Consider the following 15484-nt stretch of genomic DNA (forward strand, 5'->3'; position numbering starts at 1 on the left):
AATTTAGGATCACGCGGGTATCTTGGAATCGTTCCGATCGATTTGTGACGAGAACATTGTTCTTGGTGCCTCCTGACATTTAGGGGTTGTGGCAGTGTCCAGGGGAGTTGAGCTCCGAGGTGTTGTCGTCACAATTTTATCGTTGCAGTTTCGGAATACCTGAGTTTAGTTTCGCCGACATCGAAAATCTCTTTTATGTAGTTGTTGGTGAGATAACCTCGACGCCACCCAGTACTGGGGTGGGAGTTTGGGAGTATTGCCATAACTTGTATAACGGATGCTTTTCGAAGGTTGAGGTAGACGATTTCCGAAGGTTTCTTGGTTATGTGTTGAAGGATGGATACAGCTGGATGTAGGATTTGCTAGTTTTGGGTGAGATATTATGCTTCCCCTGTATCCCCAACACCTGATTGCATAACCGGAAAGTTTCGGGAGTTCATAAGTGGGAATTCAAGTAGCTCTTAGGAAATCTTTCCGACAGATGTATGATATGAAATTGGGGTTCGACGTCTAGTGGTCCGCCTATTCACGGTCGGTTTTACAGTGGTCTCGTTTTGTCTTAAAGAGTCCTTGGCTATGCCGACTCGGGGACGCTTCGTATGTCATGTGCACTGCCTTGTACATGATGGTTCTGTACGATCGAGCCCGTGTAGGCCCCACCACGAAAACTTTGGACGAAATCTCTACCATATGTTTGTTCCGGCTTATTCTGCAAGCCAATCCTTTGTTTTTTGTTTTGAGTTGTGGTATTCGAGTTGCTTCGAAGTCAAATGTTGATTCCATCCCTTGTCTAAGTGGTGTTCTCATATTCCTATGTGAATACTAATCCTTCTTGATCATCGAGTTTGTCATGTCAGTCCTTTTCAACCGGCGTGTTTTCTCTTCAAGTGGATCCGATCATTTCAACATCAGTAAGATCAATTATCATTTTTTCTCAACGGTGTTCGTTTCATCCATTCCAAATTGTCTTTCTTTTTCCCACCCTCCCTCCCTTTGTTTCTTCAAGGACTCAGATTTCTTCATCAAGTATCCATTTTATTGATGGGAAGTCTCTCCATGTTTTCCGTCAATGTTCTTATCCGGTGATTCTCATGAAGATTCTAATGGAGCTTCAAGTTCATCATTCTTCGTTCTTTTTCTTCTCCGGTGGATTCAAGCCAAGCCTTGTGGATCATATCCTTTTTCCTCATTTCAAATACCTTTTCATACCGGTGCACCTCTTTATCATTCACCTCTCTCTATTCATTTGTTCCGGAATGCTCAAGATATCTCGAAGATTCGTGTTTTGCACTCTGCATTCATTCAAGATCTTTCGAGGTTGTTATCTCATTCAAGTCATTTAATTCAACCGGTGCAACCTCTCTTTTTAATCTTTTCAACGGTGTTTTTTTGAGTGGGCCCTAACCCACAGGTCTTTTCCCAGGATCTTACCTGACTCTTCTTATTTTCCCGGAGCTATCCTAAATTCTTTTTGAAGTTCGACGGAAGAATGAGTTATCATCAGTCAAATGCCTTCTCCAAGATCGTTTTCAAATTCTTTTCATTGTTGGCTCTACCTCTTCGCTTTTCATTCTCCTGGAGTATCTCAACAATTCTTGGTGGTGTTTCTCCTCGTCATTCTCGGATTTTGAAGACCGAAGAAGAGTTTCTTTTAAATATTGCTCCATTCTCTGCCATCCTCTCATAATTGTTTTCGGTTGTGAGATTTTTTCACCCATCCGGAGCAATTCAAGATTCTGTTCTGTTTGATTATCCGGAGCCCATCATCTAAGATTTATTCATTCCAGCTTTCAGCTATCATACTCTCAATCTTATCGGTGCATCATTCAATATTCTCTAATCAGTTCGTGATCCCTTCGTTCACTGGTATCTAAATACCCTCAAGTATCTTCGCTCATTTTCCAATTCCTCTTGCTGATGTGTTCATTTTTCTTCGTTCATTTTCAATTCTTACGGTGGTTCGTTCAAGAGTTCTCTTCCTGGGTTATCAAATCTTTTATTCGTTGTTTCAATCCCACTGGTGGTTCCATAAATACCTTCTCAAGTTTACGCTATATCTCTCATCAATCCTTTCCAACCGGAATAAGTAATATGCCAAATCCGTTGGTTGTCATCAATGTAATTGGTGAAGGATGAGCATAATGTAATTCTTATTCTTGTTTCATTGAGTAAATTCAATTCTTTATTCCGGAGGTCCATCAAAATTCTCGGTTTCAATTGTTTCATCTTCTCCTTTTCCCGGAGTTCCAACCTTTACAATTTTTTCACCACGGAGTTTCATCTAAATCGGTACAAGGATTCACCTTGTGTTTTCAACTTCTCTTTCTTTCCGTTTGATCATTCTTTTGTTTAACGGAGTTCTTCATGAAGGTTCTACATGATGGTTCATTAAGAATTTAATTCCTTCTTGAAGTGTTCATCAACATTCTTTTCAGAGGAGCTCATGCATTCTTCATCTTGCAATCCGGAGTGCTATTCTTCACGCATATCTTTTGAGGTGGTGTTATGTCTTTCTTGATAATTTCCCGTCGTGCTCCGTGATTCACAAGTTATCAAGAATGAGATATTTTAAATCCATCAATCTCGCCATTCGAGTTATCTTGGGTTATATTTCACCTAAAGCCTTCCCTAAGGATTGTTGCTATCTATGGTGTTTATAAATGACCCAAGTTATTCATCTACCCTCCCGGTGAAATAAATTTCTCGTCTCCTTGTTCTTTCCAATCAAATCTATTCCGTGAGTGGCAAGTGGTCACCTCATAATTTTGGGGTATCTTCTATAAGTCCATATCAAGCTTATCTTTTCGTTGTTGGTTTTTCCAACAACTCCGTTCGACCCTTCTCCTAAAGATGCCTTTTCAAACTCTTTTGTGGCAGAAATTGGCATTTTCTTCTCAATTCTCCTATTTCAATTTTCTATCTTCTATTCTTTCGTTCTGGAGGCTTTGTGATGTTGCTCTCTTCAACCCATCTTTTCGTTTTGTCAGGATCGTGTTCTTTTCTCAGTTTATCCATTTAACCGGAGTGTTGTGCCCTCTGCTCAAGTTCCTTTCATCTTATCAAGTCTTGCATAATTTTTTTCTTCAACCGGAGTGCTGTTCGAAGTTGTTCTTCCTCGTTACTCTTCCCTACCGGAGTGCTTTCAACTTTGTCTTCTTCGTTGCATTATTCCTTTCAATTTGTTCAACCTCTCAAGGTTCTTTGGTTTCACTCGTTTGTCAAAGGAGCAACTTAGTTTTACCTCTTCTCTTTCTCTTCCGTTGTCCCTCCGGTGTCATTCTAGTTCTCGGGACGAGATCCTCTTGTAGTGGTGGAGTGTTGTGACGCCCCAAGACCGGAGCTCCAGTTGCCTTCTAGGGTTTCCGGGTTTTCGTTGTGTGATTGGTTTAACTTGTTGCATTCATCTCTGTATTTTTTGCATTGCATCATTTCATGCATGACATTTTGTTGCATGCCCCATGTGAGATCCATGCATCACCACCTTCCTTCCTTCTATTTTCTTTCTTTTTGCAAGTGCCATCTTGCCCTCCTTCCTTCTTATTTCTTTCATTTTGGCAAGTCTCCTTTTCCTCCTCCTCCATTAATGTTCATTCTTTTCCTGGTGCTAGTTCTCCATGCCTAAACCCTCTCTGTCAAATTTCAAATCCTTTGGAGTTGTTTTGGTTAGGTTCAAAAATGCCTAAAGTTTGAATCATATTTAAACTTGTTTTATTTTTCTACCTCCAAAAATGTCCAAACCAATTTTATCAAATTGGGCATGAATTCAAGGTCATGAGGATATTTTTATATTTCTCATACACCTCTTCTTTTCCCTTGTGATTTTCTCTTTATTTTCTGATTGAAGAAAATTAGAGAGAGGAAAAAGTAGTTTCGCACAGCCGCAGCCCACCAGGGCCTCTCCATCACCAACCGGCCTGGTAGACCTCCTCTCACTGGGCCTCTCGCGCCGGCCCAACAGCCCCGCTGTAGTCCCTAACCCTAGGCCCAGCCTCTCCCGATCGCATCCCCTCCTCCCCCGCATCTTCCCTCGTGCCGCCAGGTCCTCTCGCCCGAACCCATCTCTTCGATCCCCATCTCCCTTGCGCAGCTACCGCCCGATCCCCTCGCCACCTCCACCGCGAGAACCCCTCATACCAGTGCCCGCTCCCCAGCTCGGCCTCCTGTCCTAGCAGCATCGTCGAACCAACCTCGTCCCTCCCGCGTGCTCTCGGCTCCTCTCGCCGTCCTCTGCTTCGGCCGTCGCCGACATCCGCCGCCGCTTGGAGCTGCTCGAGCCCGCCGGGTTCCCAGCGCCGCCCTATGGCGCCCGCGGCCCCCCTAATCCGGTGAGCCCTAGCCCCGCCGCCACCGAAGGTCGACCCGGCGCCCGATCTCCTCCACGGCCTCATCCTCGTCCAGGAGAGCCGGCGCCCTGTTCGGCAGCCATGGCGCCGCCGCAGGTCTCTCTCTCGATGTCATGTCGTGCTACATCCCGCGAACCTGCCTGCCTCCTTGACCTCCAGGCCACCCAGTCGCGCCCTTCTTCTCTTGGCTGAGGCCGCCGCCAGTGCCCCAAGCGCCCAGCGCCTGCTTCTGCCATGGACTTTCTCCTCCCATGCCTATAGCCACTCCGTCCTACTGCTGCTCTTCCCGTGATGCGCCGCGTCGTCGTCGACCTCCTACTTTCGCGGGGCTACCGCCTCGCTGCCTCGTGCGCCTCCGCCTCTGTTGCCTCCGTTTGGGACTATTTCGTTTTGGGCTTCATGGAAACATCCTCTCCGACAAGTGTACGAGTATACAGTGTCGCGTCCAGTACCTTTGCTGGCGTCTCCAGAACCGCCAAGGCTTGCAAGTCCACCCAGACCTCGACCTCAGTACATGTACGACTACAACATGAACGAGTACCACGATGACCCTCGGATCCGTCAAGTTCGACTACAACATGTGTACAACAACGCAGACTCGCCAAGTACCACTTGGAACATCAAGTACCGTCGAACCGCGAAGACTCCGTGGTCGTCAAGATCCTCGCCGTGACCTCGAACATCTACGGAATGTGCACGACTACAAAATGGGTACCACTACCGTTGCCGAAGACCCGTGTAACGGTATCGTCAAGTCCGACTACCGTCGCGTGAACAACTACTTCCACTACCGCCGTCGCGAGAACGCCTACTTCCCTCTATGAACTTGATTCGTTCTGATAAGGCACGCTTCGAAAGGTATAACCATCGACATGACCGTCCGTGGACCGAATGCATGTTATGTGATATGAGATGATCGCGTTTGCACGTCGCCCCTCTTTTTGCCTTGCCAACGACATGTGGGAACTCGGTATCCGAGATCACCCCACCATCCTTTCTTGTCACATTCCGCACACTTCCCCTTTGCGTCGATATCTCAATCGAGTTACCAGAACCGGAACGTTGCCGTGGCACCATTTTCGTTATCGTTGTCGTGGCACCCTTTTTCCCTTCCACCATGATGACAAATGTTTCATAATGCTCTTGTCAACTTTTAATAAAAATTGCATAAAATTGCACATGTCATCCGCATCATGATAACAACTTCAAGATTTGTAAAAAATTGTTGTTGCACCAAATTGATAATTGCATATGGGGATTTACCGGTTTTGTTGTTTATTATATTTGGACCCATTTAAATTGTTTAGATGGTATAGTTTGTTATGCTACACCTCTTGCCATGTTAACCAACATTTAATAGTGTTGAGTACCTAACCGAGAGAGAACTAAATAATTGATGTGGTGTTCCGTCAATATGCAACTCGTTGCATATTGAGCTCCACTTAATTTGTAGGATTGCTTGTGCACTTTGCCATGCCATGTATCTTTAAACCGAACATGCATCATATTTAGTTGTGCATCATGCCATGTTTATGTGGTGGTTGTTTACTATGTTGTTTGCTTCTTTCCGGTGTTGCTTCTTCATGTAGGTTCCGATAACGTCGTGTTTGTGAGGAACCGTTCGACTACGCCCGTTTGTACCCTTCATGGACTCGTTTTCTTCCTTGCGGGATTTCAGGCAAGATGACCATACCCTCGAAATCACTTCTATCTTTGCTTTGCTAGATGCTCGCTCTTTTGCTATGCCTATGCTATGATACCTACCACTTGCTTATCATGCCTCCCATATTGTTGAGCCAAGCCTCTAACCCACCTTGTCCTAGCAAACCGTTGTTTGGCTATGTTACCGCTTTGCTCAACCCCTCTTATAGCGTTGTTAGTTGCAGGTGAAGATTGAAGTTTGTTCCTTGTTGGAACATGGAGATGTTGTTCCTTGTTGGAACATGTTTACTTGTTGGGATATCACAATATATCTTATTTAGTTAATGCATCTATATACTTGGTTAAGGGTGGAAGGCTCGGCCTTATGCCTGGTGTTTTGTTCCACTCTTGCCGCCCTAGTTTCCGTCATATCAGTGTTATGTTCCCGGATTTTGCGTTCCTTACGCGGTTGGGTTATAATGGGAACCCCTTGACAGTTCGCCTCGAATAAAACTCCTCCAGCAAGTCCCAACCTTGGTTTTACCATTTGCCACCTAGCCTTTTTCCCTTGGGAGTCGCGCATCCCAAGGGTCATCTTATTTTAACCCCCCGGGCCAGTGCTTCTCTAAGTGTTGGTCCAACCCAAAGCACCGTGCAGGGCCATCCCTTGGCAACTTGGGTTACGTCGGCTCCTGTATGCTTAGCTTATCCGGTGTGCCCTGAGAACGAGATATGTGCAGCTCCTATCGGGATTTGTCGGCACAGCGGGTGGTCTTGCTGGACTTGTTTTACCATTGTCGAGGATGTCTTGTAACCGGGATTCCGATCCTGATCGGGTCTGCCCGCTAGAAGGAATATCCTTCGTTGACCGTGAGAGCTTGTGATGGGCTAAGTTGGGACACCCCTGCAGGGATTTGAACTTTCGAAAGCCGTGCCCGCGGTTATGGGCAGATGGGAATTTGTTAATGTCCGGTTGTAGAAAACCTGAAGTTGACCTTAATTAAAATACATCAACCGCGTGTGTAACCGTGATGGTCTCTTCTTGGCGGAGTCCGGGAAGTGAACACGGTGTTGGAGTAATGCTTGACGTAGGTTGTTATAGGATCACTTCTTGAACAGAGTTTTTTGCTCGTGCCTTGCCTTCTCTTCTCGCTCGCATTTGCGTATGTTAGCCACCATATATATGCTAGTCGCTTGCTGCAGCTCCACCTCATACCTTTTACCTTACCCATAAGCTTAAATAGTCTTGATCGCGAGGGTGCGAGATTGCTGAGTCCCCGTGGCTCACTGATACTTCCAAAACCAGCTTGCAGGTGCCGAGGTTACCGTGCAGAGGACGCAACCAAGCTCAAGGAGGAGCTCGATGAAGATCTTGTCCTTTGTGTTGTTTCGTTCTAGTTGATCAGTAGTGGAGCCCAGTCGGGACGATCGGGGATCTGTGTAGCATTTGGGGTAGTCTTCTTTTATTTTGGTTCCGTAGTTGGAACTTGATTGTATTTGGATGATGTAATGCTTTATTCATGTAATTGTGTGAAGTGGCGAGTGTAAGCCAACTATGTATCTCTTTCCCTTATGTATTACATGGATTGTGTGAAGATTACCTCACTTGCGACATTGCTTTCAATGCGGTTATGCCTCTAAGTCGTGCTTCGACACGTGGGAGATATAGCCGCATCGAGGGCGTTACTAGTTGGTAATCAGAGCCATCCCCAACCTTAGCAGCCCCCACTGCTTGATCGTTTTTAGCAGCCGTTGTTGAGTCTAGAAAAATGTTTTGAGTCATTTAGGAATTATATATCAGAGAGTTTAGGAATTCTTTTACTCCCGAGTCCCTTCATCGCTCTGGTAAGGCATCCTGACGTAGAGTTTTGACTCTTCTCTTCTCAAATTTCACTAAAAAAAATTTAGGATCACGCGGGTATCTTGGAATCGTTCCGATCGATTTGTGACGAGAACATTGTTCTTGGTGCCTCCTGACATTTAGGGGTTGTGGCAGTGTCCAGGGGAGTTGAGCTCCGAGGTGTTGTCGTCACAATTTTATCGTTGCAGTTTCGGAATACCTGAGTTTAGTTTCGCCGACATCGAAAATCTCTTTTATGTAGTTGTTGGTGAGATAACCTCGACGCCACCCAGTACTGGGGTGGGAGTTTGGGAGTATTGCCATAACTTGTATAACGGATGCTTTTCGAAGGTTGAGGTAGACGATTTCCGAAGGTTTCTTGGTTATGTGTTGAAGGATGGATACAGCTGGATGTAGGATTTGCTAGTTTTGGGTGAGATATTATGCTTCCCCTGTATCCCCAACACCTGATTGCATAACCGGAAAGTTTCGGGAGTTCATAAGTGGGAATTCAAGTAGCTCTTAGGAAATCTTTCCGACAGATGTATGATATGAAATTGGGGTTCGACGTCTAGTGGTCCGCCTATTCACGGTCGGTTTTACAGTGGTCTCGTTTTGTCTTAAAGAGTCCTTGGCTATGCCGACTCGGGGACGCTTCGTATGTCATGTGCACTGCCTTGTACATGATGGTGCTGTACGATCGAGCCCGTGTAGGCCCCACCACGAAAACTTCGGAGGAAATCTCTATCATATGTTTGTTCTGGCTTATTCTGCAAGCCAATCCTTTGTTTTGTTTTGAGTTGTGGTATTTGAGTTGCTTCGAAGTCAAATGTTGATTCCATACCTTTCCTAAGCGGTGTTCTCATATTTCTATGTGAATACTAATCCTTCTTGATAATCAAGATTGTCATGCCAATCCTTTTCAACCGGTGTGTGTCTCTTCAAGTGGATCCAATCTTGTTAACATTCACAAGATCAATTATCAGTTCTTCTCAACAGTGTTTGCTTCATCCGTCTTCAAGTTGCCTTTGTTTTCCCACCCTCCCTCCCTTTGTTTCTTCGAGGACCCAGATTTCTTCATCAGGTATCCATTTTATTCTTGTGAAGTCCCTTTTCCATCAATGTTCTTATCCGATGATTCTCATGAAGATTCTAACGGAGCCTCAAGTTTATCATTCCTTGTTCTTTTATCTTCTCCAGTGGATTCTAGTCAAGCTTTGTTGATCATATCCTTTCCTCATTTCAAGGCTTTCTCATGTCGGTGCAATTCTTAATCGTTCACCTCTTGCAATCCTATTGTCCCGGAGTGCTCAAGATATCTCAGGAGATTCGTCTTTTCATTCAAGATCAGTTCAACCTATTTCGAGGTTGTTTTCTCATTCAAGCCATTTAATTCAACCAGTGCAACCTCTCTTTTAAATCATTTCTACGGTGTTTCTTTTGAGTAGGCCCTAACCCACAGGTCTTTTCCTAGGATCTTACCTGACTCTTCTAATTCTCCCGGAGCTATCCTCAAAAAAATTCTTTTCGAAGTTTGACGTAAGAATGAATTTTCATCAGTCAAATGTCTTTCTCCAAGATCAGTTAAATTCTTTTCATCGTTAGCTCAACCTTTCCATTCTTCATTCCGGAGTGTCTAAATAATTCATGGTGGTATTTCTTATCGTCATTCTCAGATTTTGAAGACTAAAGAAGAGTTTGTCTTTAATCTTGCTCCATTCTCTTCAAGATTCGTGATTCTAGCTTGTTGCCATCCTCTCGTTATTGTTTTGATCGTGAAAAATTCTTTTCATCTATCCGGAGCAATTCAAGAGTCTTCTCAGTTTGTTATCCGGAGTCCATCAATTCAGGTTTATTCATTCTCAGCTGTCAGTTATCATTCTCCTATCTTACCGGTGCTTCGTTCAAGTAATCTCTAATCAGTTCGTGATCCCTTCGTTCTCTTGTATCTAAATTCTCTCAAGCATCTTCATTCATTTGCTAATTCTTCATGGTGTTTCTTTATCTTCTCTTCGTTCATTTTCAATTCTTACGGTGGTTTGCTCAAGATTCAATTCCATTGTTATCATATCAACTCATTCGTTGTTTTCCAAATCCTACCGATGGTTCGTCGAAGACCTTCCCAAGTTTATGTTATATCTCTCTTAATCTTTTCTACGAGAATAAGTAATATGTAAAATCCGTTGATTGTCATCAATTTAATTGGTGAAGGATAAGCATAATGTAATTCTTATTCTTGTTTCATCCAAGTGATTAATTCCTTATTCCGGAGCTTCATCAAAATTCTTGATTTCAATTGTTTCATCTTTTCTTTTCCGGAGTTCCAAGCTCTCTCAATTTATTTCATCGCAAAGATCCATCTAATCATTGCAAGGATTCACCTTGTGTTTTCAACTTCTCTTTCTTCTCGCTATCCTTTCGTTACCGGAGTTCTTCATGGAGGCTCTACATGATGGTTCATAAAGGATTTAATTCCTTCTCGAAGTTTTCATCGAGATTCTTTCCTAAGGAGCTCAAGTATTCTTCAACTGGCAATCCGGAGTGCATTTCTTTCTACCGTATCATTGGAGGTGGTATTATGTCATTTCTGATAATTTGAGTCATGTTTCATGATTCTCAGGCTGTTAAGAATGGGGTATTTTAAATCCATCAACCTCTTCGTTGGAGTTATCTTGGGTTATATTTCACCTAAAGCTTTCCCTAAGGATTGTTGCTATTATGGTGCTTATAATTAACCCAAGTTCTTTTATCCTACCGGTGGTATAAGTTTCTCGTCTCCTTGTTGATATCAATCCAATCTATTGGTTCCGTTAGTGGCAGAATTTCACCTCATAGTTTTGAGATGTTTTCCATAAGCCCACTACAAACTTATTCGTTTCGTTGTTAGTTTTTCCCAACAACTCCGTTTTAACCTTATTGGAAGGGTGCCTTCCAAGATCATTTGTGGCAGAAGTTGTCATTTTCTTCTCAATCCTTTCCTTTTCAATTATCTATCTTCTATTTCTTCCGGAGGCATTGTGTTGTTGCTCTTTTCAATCATCATCTCGAATGTGTCAGGACCATGCTCTTGTCGTGCTTATCCATTTAACCGGAGTGTCGTGCCCTCTTTTCAAGTTCTATCATCTTATCAAGTTTTACCTCCCGTCTCAACCGGAGTGCTGTCCGAAATCTTTCTTACCCGTGTGCTATTCTTTCAATAGTTCCGGAGGTAATGTGTTGTTGATTTCATCAAGTATCATCCAATCTTCCCAAGATCATGTTTGATTCCTTCCATTTATAGTCGGAGTGCTGTCCAAGGTTACATCAGTCTTATTCGTTCTCTATCTTGTTTTAACCAGAGTGTTACCGTAATTGATCCTTATCGCTCCTTATACATCTTGTTACTACCGGAGTGTTTGGGATGTACTTCTTGTCCACTGCAAACCTTTTCTCATGTCTTTCAACCTACAGGGTTCTCGTGATGTTCCTTGTTCCTTGTTTCTAACGGAGGTTTTCAACTTTGTTCATATCCGTTGGTTTCTTCTTTTCAATTTGTTTAACCTCTCCAGATCTTTGTTTTCACTCGTTTGTCAAAGAAGCAACTTTGTTTTTACCTCTTCTCTTTCTCTTCCGTTTTCCCTCCGGTGCCATCCTAGATCTCGGGACGAGATCCTCTCATAGTGGTGGAGTGTTGTGACGCCCCGAGACCGATGCGCCAGGTGTCTTCCAGTTATTCGCTGTTGTTGTCATGTCTTTCGCTTGCGTGTTGCATCTTGTCATGTCATCATCTGCATTGCATCATCTTGTTTTCAAAACCTGCATCCGTCCGGGTTCCCCCAGTTCCGTCCGTTGTCCGTTTTGAGCCCAGACTCACTTGCACGCGCCCGCGGCACGTCCGAAATATTATTTTATAAGTGGCTAGAAAATATTCTCGGAATGGGATGAGAGTTGGCGTACGGTCTTATTATAGTGTAGATAGACCGCCTGCCAAGTTTCATCGCATAGGAGTTCGTTTGATAGCCCAACGTTAAACTATAGCGGCAATATAGTAGGTCTAACGTCGGACGTTTTCGGTCTCCGGAAACAGTCGCCGGGCCTCCCTCTCTTCTCTTCTCTCAGCTCGAGACCGTCTACACAGCTCACTACCTACCGCCAGGTCCAACCTAACCTCTCTCGTCAGCCCGCAACCCCCAGCGCGCGCGTCCGAAAGTTGTCCCGAACCCGACCCGGACTGTCGCCACCGTTGTGTCCGGATCATCCCCGAACATCTACAAAACGTCTCCGTTTTCTTAATTGGGCTCCCTAACCTATTTATCCGAGACCGTCTGATTTTGATCGGAGGGTCTAAACCTAATCCGATTGTCCCTATATATATAGTCCACCACCTACCCAATCAAGCCAACCCTAAAATCTAGGGGATTTGTCCCTGCCACCGCCGCCGCACTATCTCCCACCTTGGGATCTCTCCAAGTCCAAAAATGTAGCGACCAGACCTCAAATAGTCTGATCTTTATGCTCCGGTGTCATCCCTGGATCAGTAATACTGACACCACACAGTACTCGGAGGATTTATAATAGAGTAGCAATCACACACTTATTACATCAAGTGTCTCCATACAGAACTTATTACAATAAATATGGCTTAAGGCCATCTATAACGATAACAACCGAAGGCTTGGAAGATAAGTGAGTCCATCAACTCCAACAGCATCACTGAGTATAGAACCACAGCCTAAAAACTCCTTAATCGTCGTCTGAAAAGTCTGCAACATTAATGTTGCAGCCTGAAACGGGTCAGCACATGGAATATGCTGGCAATGTAACACATAGAGAGTAATGGAATGAAACAGCTATACTATATGCATATTTGGCTGGTAGAAACCTCTATGGTTACAGTTTTGCGTAAAGCCAATTTTTCCCTAATTCAAAGGAATAAACTTAATTACTATCATGGTGGTTATTAAACATTGAGAATGGTTGACAGCATTCTCAATCCCAATTAAGCATCATCATAAACAAAACCCAACAAAATTAATTTAGAGTAACATGTTGAGATTCACATGATAATCCAGGTACTAGATACTCAAGATGTCCATAACCGGGGACACGGCTAACCATGATTAGTTTATTACACTCTGCAGAGGTTTGCGCACTTTTCCCCACAAGACTCAATCGCCTCCGTTTGGTTTCGCGCACTACAAGGTGTTTGAGAAGACGGATGACCGAGACATAGTCTTTCAGAAGCGCTATCACCTTACGATCGGGTAGACCGTACCACCTAGATCCCCTACATATTCTAGTCTACCACTGTAAGAGTTCGCACGACTTAGTCAACTATGCTAGAGCCCATAATAGCTTGTGGCTGCACACGGAAGTTTCTAGTATGAATAGTCTCATGATCCCTTTGAGCCTGGGTGGCGGTCCAAAAGAAATCAGGCAAGTCCTGGAATACCTAGGTGCCTCAATCCACCCAGATGTGTGTGTATTTAAGTTGCCACCTTAGATAAACCATTGATTTAAAAATCTCACATCTGTCATGGATATCACTCACCCAATCCACGTCTACTAGCATAGCATAGCAATAATAAGCAAACGGAGAAGTAACTCCCAAAGGTTTAATAATAAACAGGTAATAGGTACTACCTCAACTACTTCCCAAACCCACAATTTAATTAGATCCTAATCATGCAATGTGTAAGGATTGATCTAATGCAATAAAACTGGGTAGTAGAAGGTATGATCAAAGTGTTGCTTGCCTTGCTGATGATTCGGGAAACCTAGCGATTTGAAGTAACAAGCGGCGCACTCCGGGTACTCTATCGCAAACAAACAAGCATACAATAAGTACTCAACTAATGCACAGGTAATACTCAAATAAGAGATCTAACCAGAAGGTTCAACTTAAGAACTCCGGTTGGCAAAAAGAATCAAATCGAACGAAGCAACGAAATACAAACGGCAAAAGAAACAGGCTTCATTTACTATTCTAGATCTAAGGCAATTTTTACAGAAGAAAAAACTTGTTTAAGTTGGTTAAACGGAAAGAGGGTTTTGAGACGAAACTCCAGGCACTTGAATCACCTGATTCCGATAAACGAGCGAAAAGATAAACTAAAACGAAAATCGGATCAGAAATCGCGATCAGAAAAATCGCGGATTTAATCCGAGAAAAAGAAAAACGACGAACAGTTTAACGAACGAACGTTCATTAACTGGATCTAAACGACGAACACGTTCGTTAAAACGCACGAATCGAGCAAACGCTCGCTAAATAGAATAAACCGAAATAAAACCGATTTGATAAATAAAAAACAAATCTAAAAAATAAACATAAATCGCGGCTTTAAAAAAAATCAGGCGGTTTTCTAAAGAAAACCACCGGCGACGGCGGCTACCTCAGGCGGCGGGTCTGGCGAGGCGGTTGGGCGGCTCCGGCGAGCGGGCGGCGGCGCGGCGAGGCGGCGGCGTGGCGCGGGCGGCGGCGAGGCGGCGGCGCGGGTCGGGCGGCGGCGCGGATCGGGCGCTAGAGTTTGGGGTGCTCGGGCTGGCTCGGGCCCCGGGCGGCGGCTTATAAGGGCTGCCCCGGGCGGCGGCTTATAAGGGCTGCCCCGGGCAGAGTCCCGCTCGGGTACGGCCCGGAGTCGGTTCGCGTTTTTTTAAATAATAACGCGCAGAAAAACAAATAAAAGAAATACTAAACGGACTCCAAAAATCCCGAAATAAATTTTCCCCGACTTCTAAAATCAAGCCGGATAAAGTGAACATTTACTTGGGGCCTAAATGCAATTTTGAAAAACGTGCATTTTCCTAAATTCAAATAAAATAGAAAATAAAACCAAATAAAATCTTATTTGATTTTTTATTAAATCCTCAATATTTCTTTATTTTGGGAAAGTCATTTTATTCCCTCTCTCATATTTTTGCAATAGAAATTATTGAAGATAAAATAAATAAAATCAAATGATCCTATTTTCAAAATTTGAGACAACTCAATTATGAAAATAACGAAATCCCCAACTTTCTCCGAGGGTCCTTGAGTTGTGAAAAATTTCTAGGATCAACCAAAATGCAATAAATATGTTATGCAATGATGATCTAGTGTATAACATTCCAAATTGAAAATTTGGGATGTTACAAACCTACCCCCCTTAAGATGAATCTCGCCCTCGAGATTCGGGTTGTCTAGAAAATAGGTGAGGGTGGTCCTTCAGCAAATCTTCCTCTCGCTCCCAGGTGGCATCATCCTCCGTGTGGTGGCTCCACTGAACTTTACAAAACTTGATAACCTTGCTGTGGGTTACTCGGCTGGCATACTCAAGAATCTTGACGAGTTTCTCCTCATAGGTCAAATCACTGTCCAACTGAATCACTTCCAATGGCACTGTATCTCTTAGTGGTATATCAGCCATCTCCACATGACACCTCTTCAACTGAGAAACGTGGAATACATCATGAACTCCTGACAATCCTTTGGGCAATTCCAACTTGTAGGCCACTTCTCCCATACGTTCCAAAACTCGATATGGTCCTACAAAACGTGGCGCTAACTTTCCCTTAACTCCAAAACGCTTAATTCCTCGTAGTGGAGATACTCGAAGATAAACTCGGTCTCCAACATCGTAAACTGTCTCCTTGCGTTTAGAATCTGCACAGCTCTTCTGCCTGGACTGGGCTACCTTGA

This window comes from Triticum urartu, chromosome 7 (assembly GCF_003073215.2).
Source record: "Triticum urartu cultivar G1812 chromosome 7, Tu2.1, whole genome shotgun sequence".
In the NCBI taxonomy this organism is placed as follows: domain Eukaryota; kingdom Viridiplantae; phylum Streptophyta; class Magnoliopsida; order Poales; family Poaceae; genus Triticum; species Triticum urartu.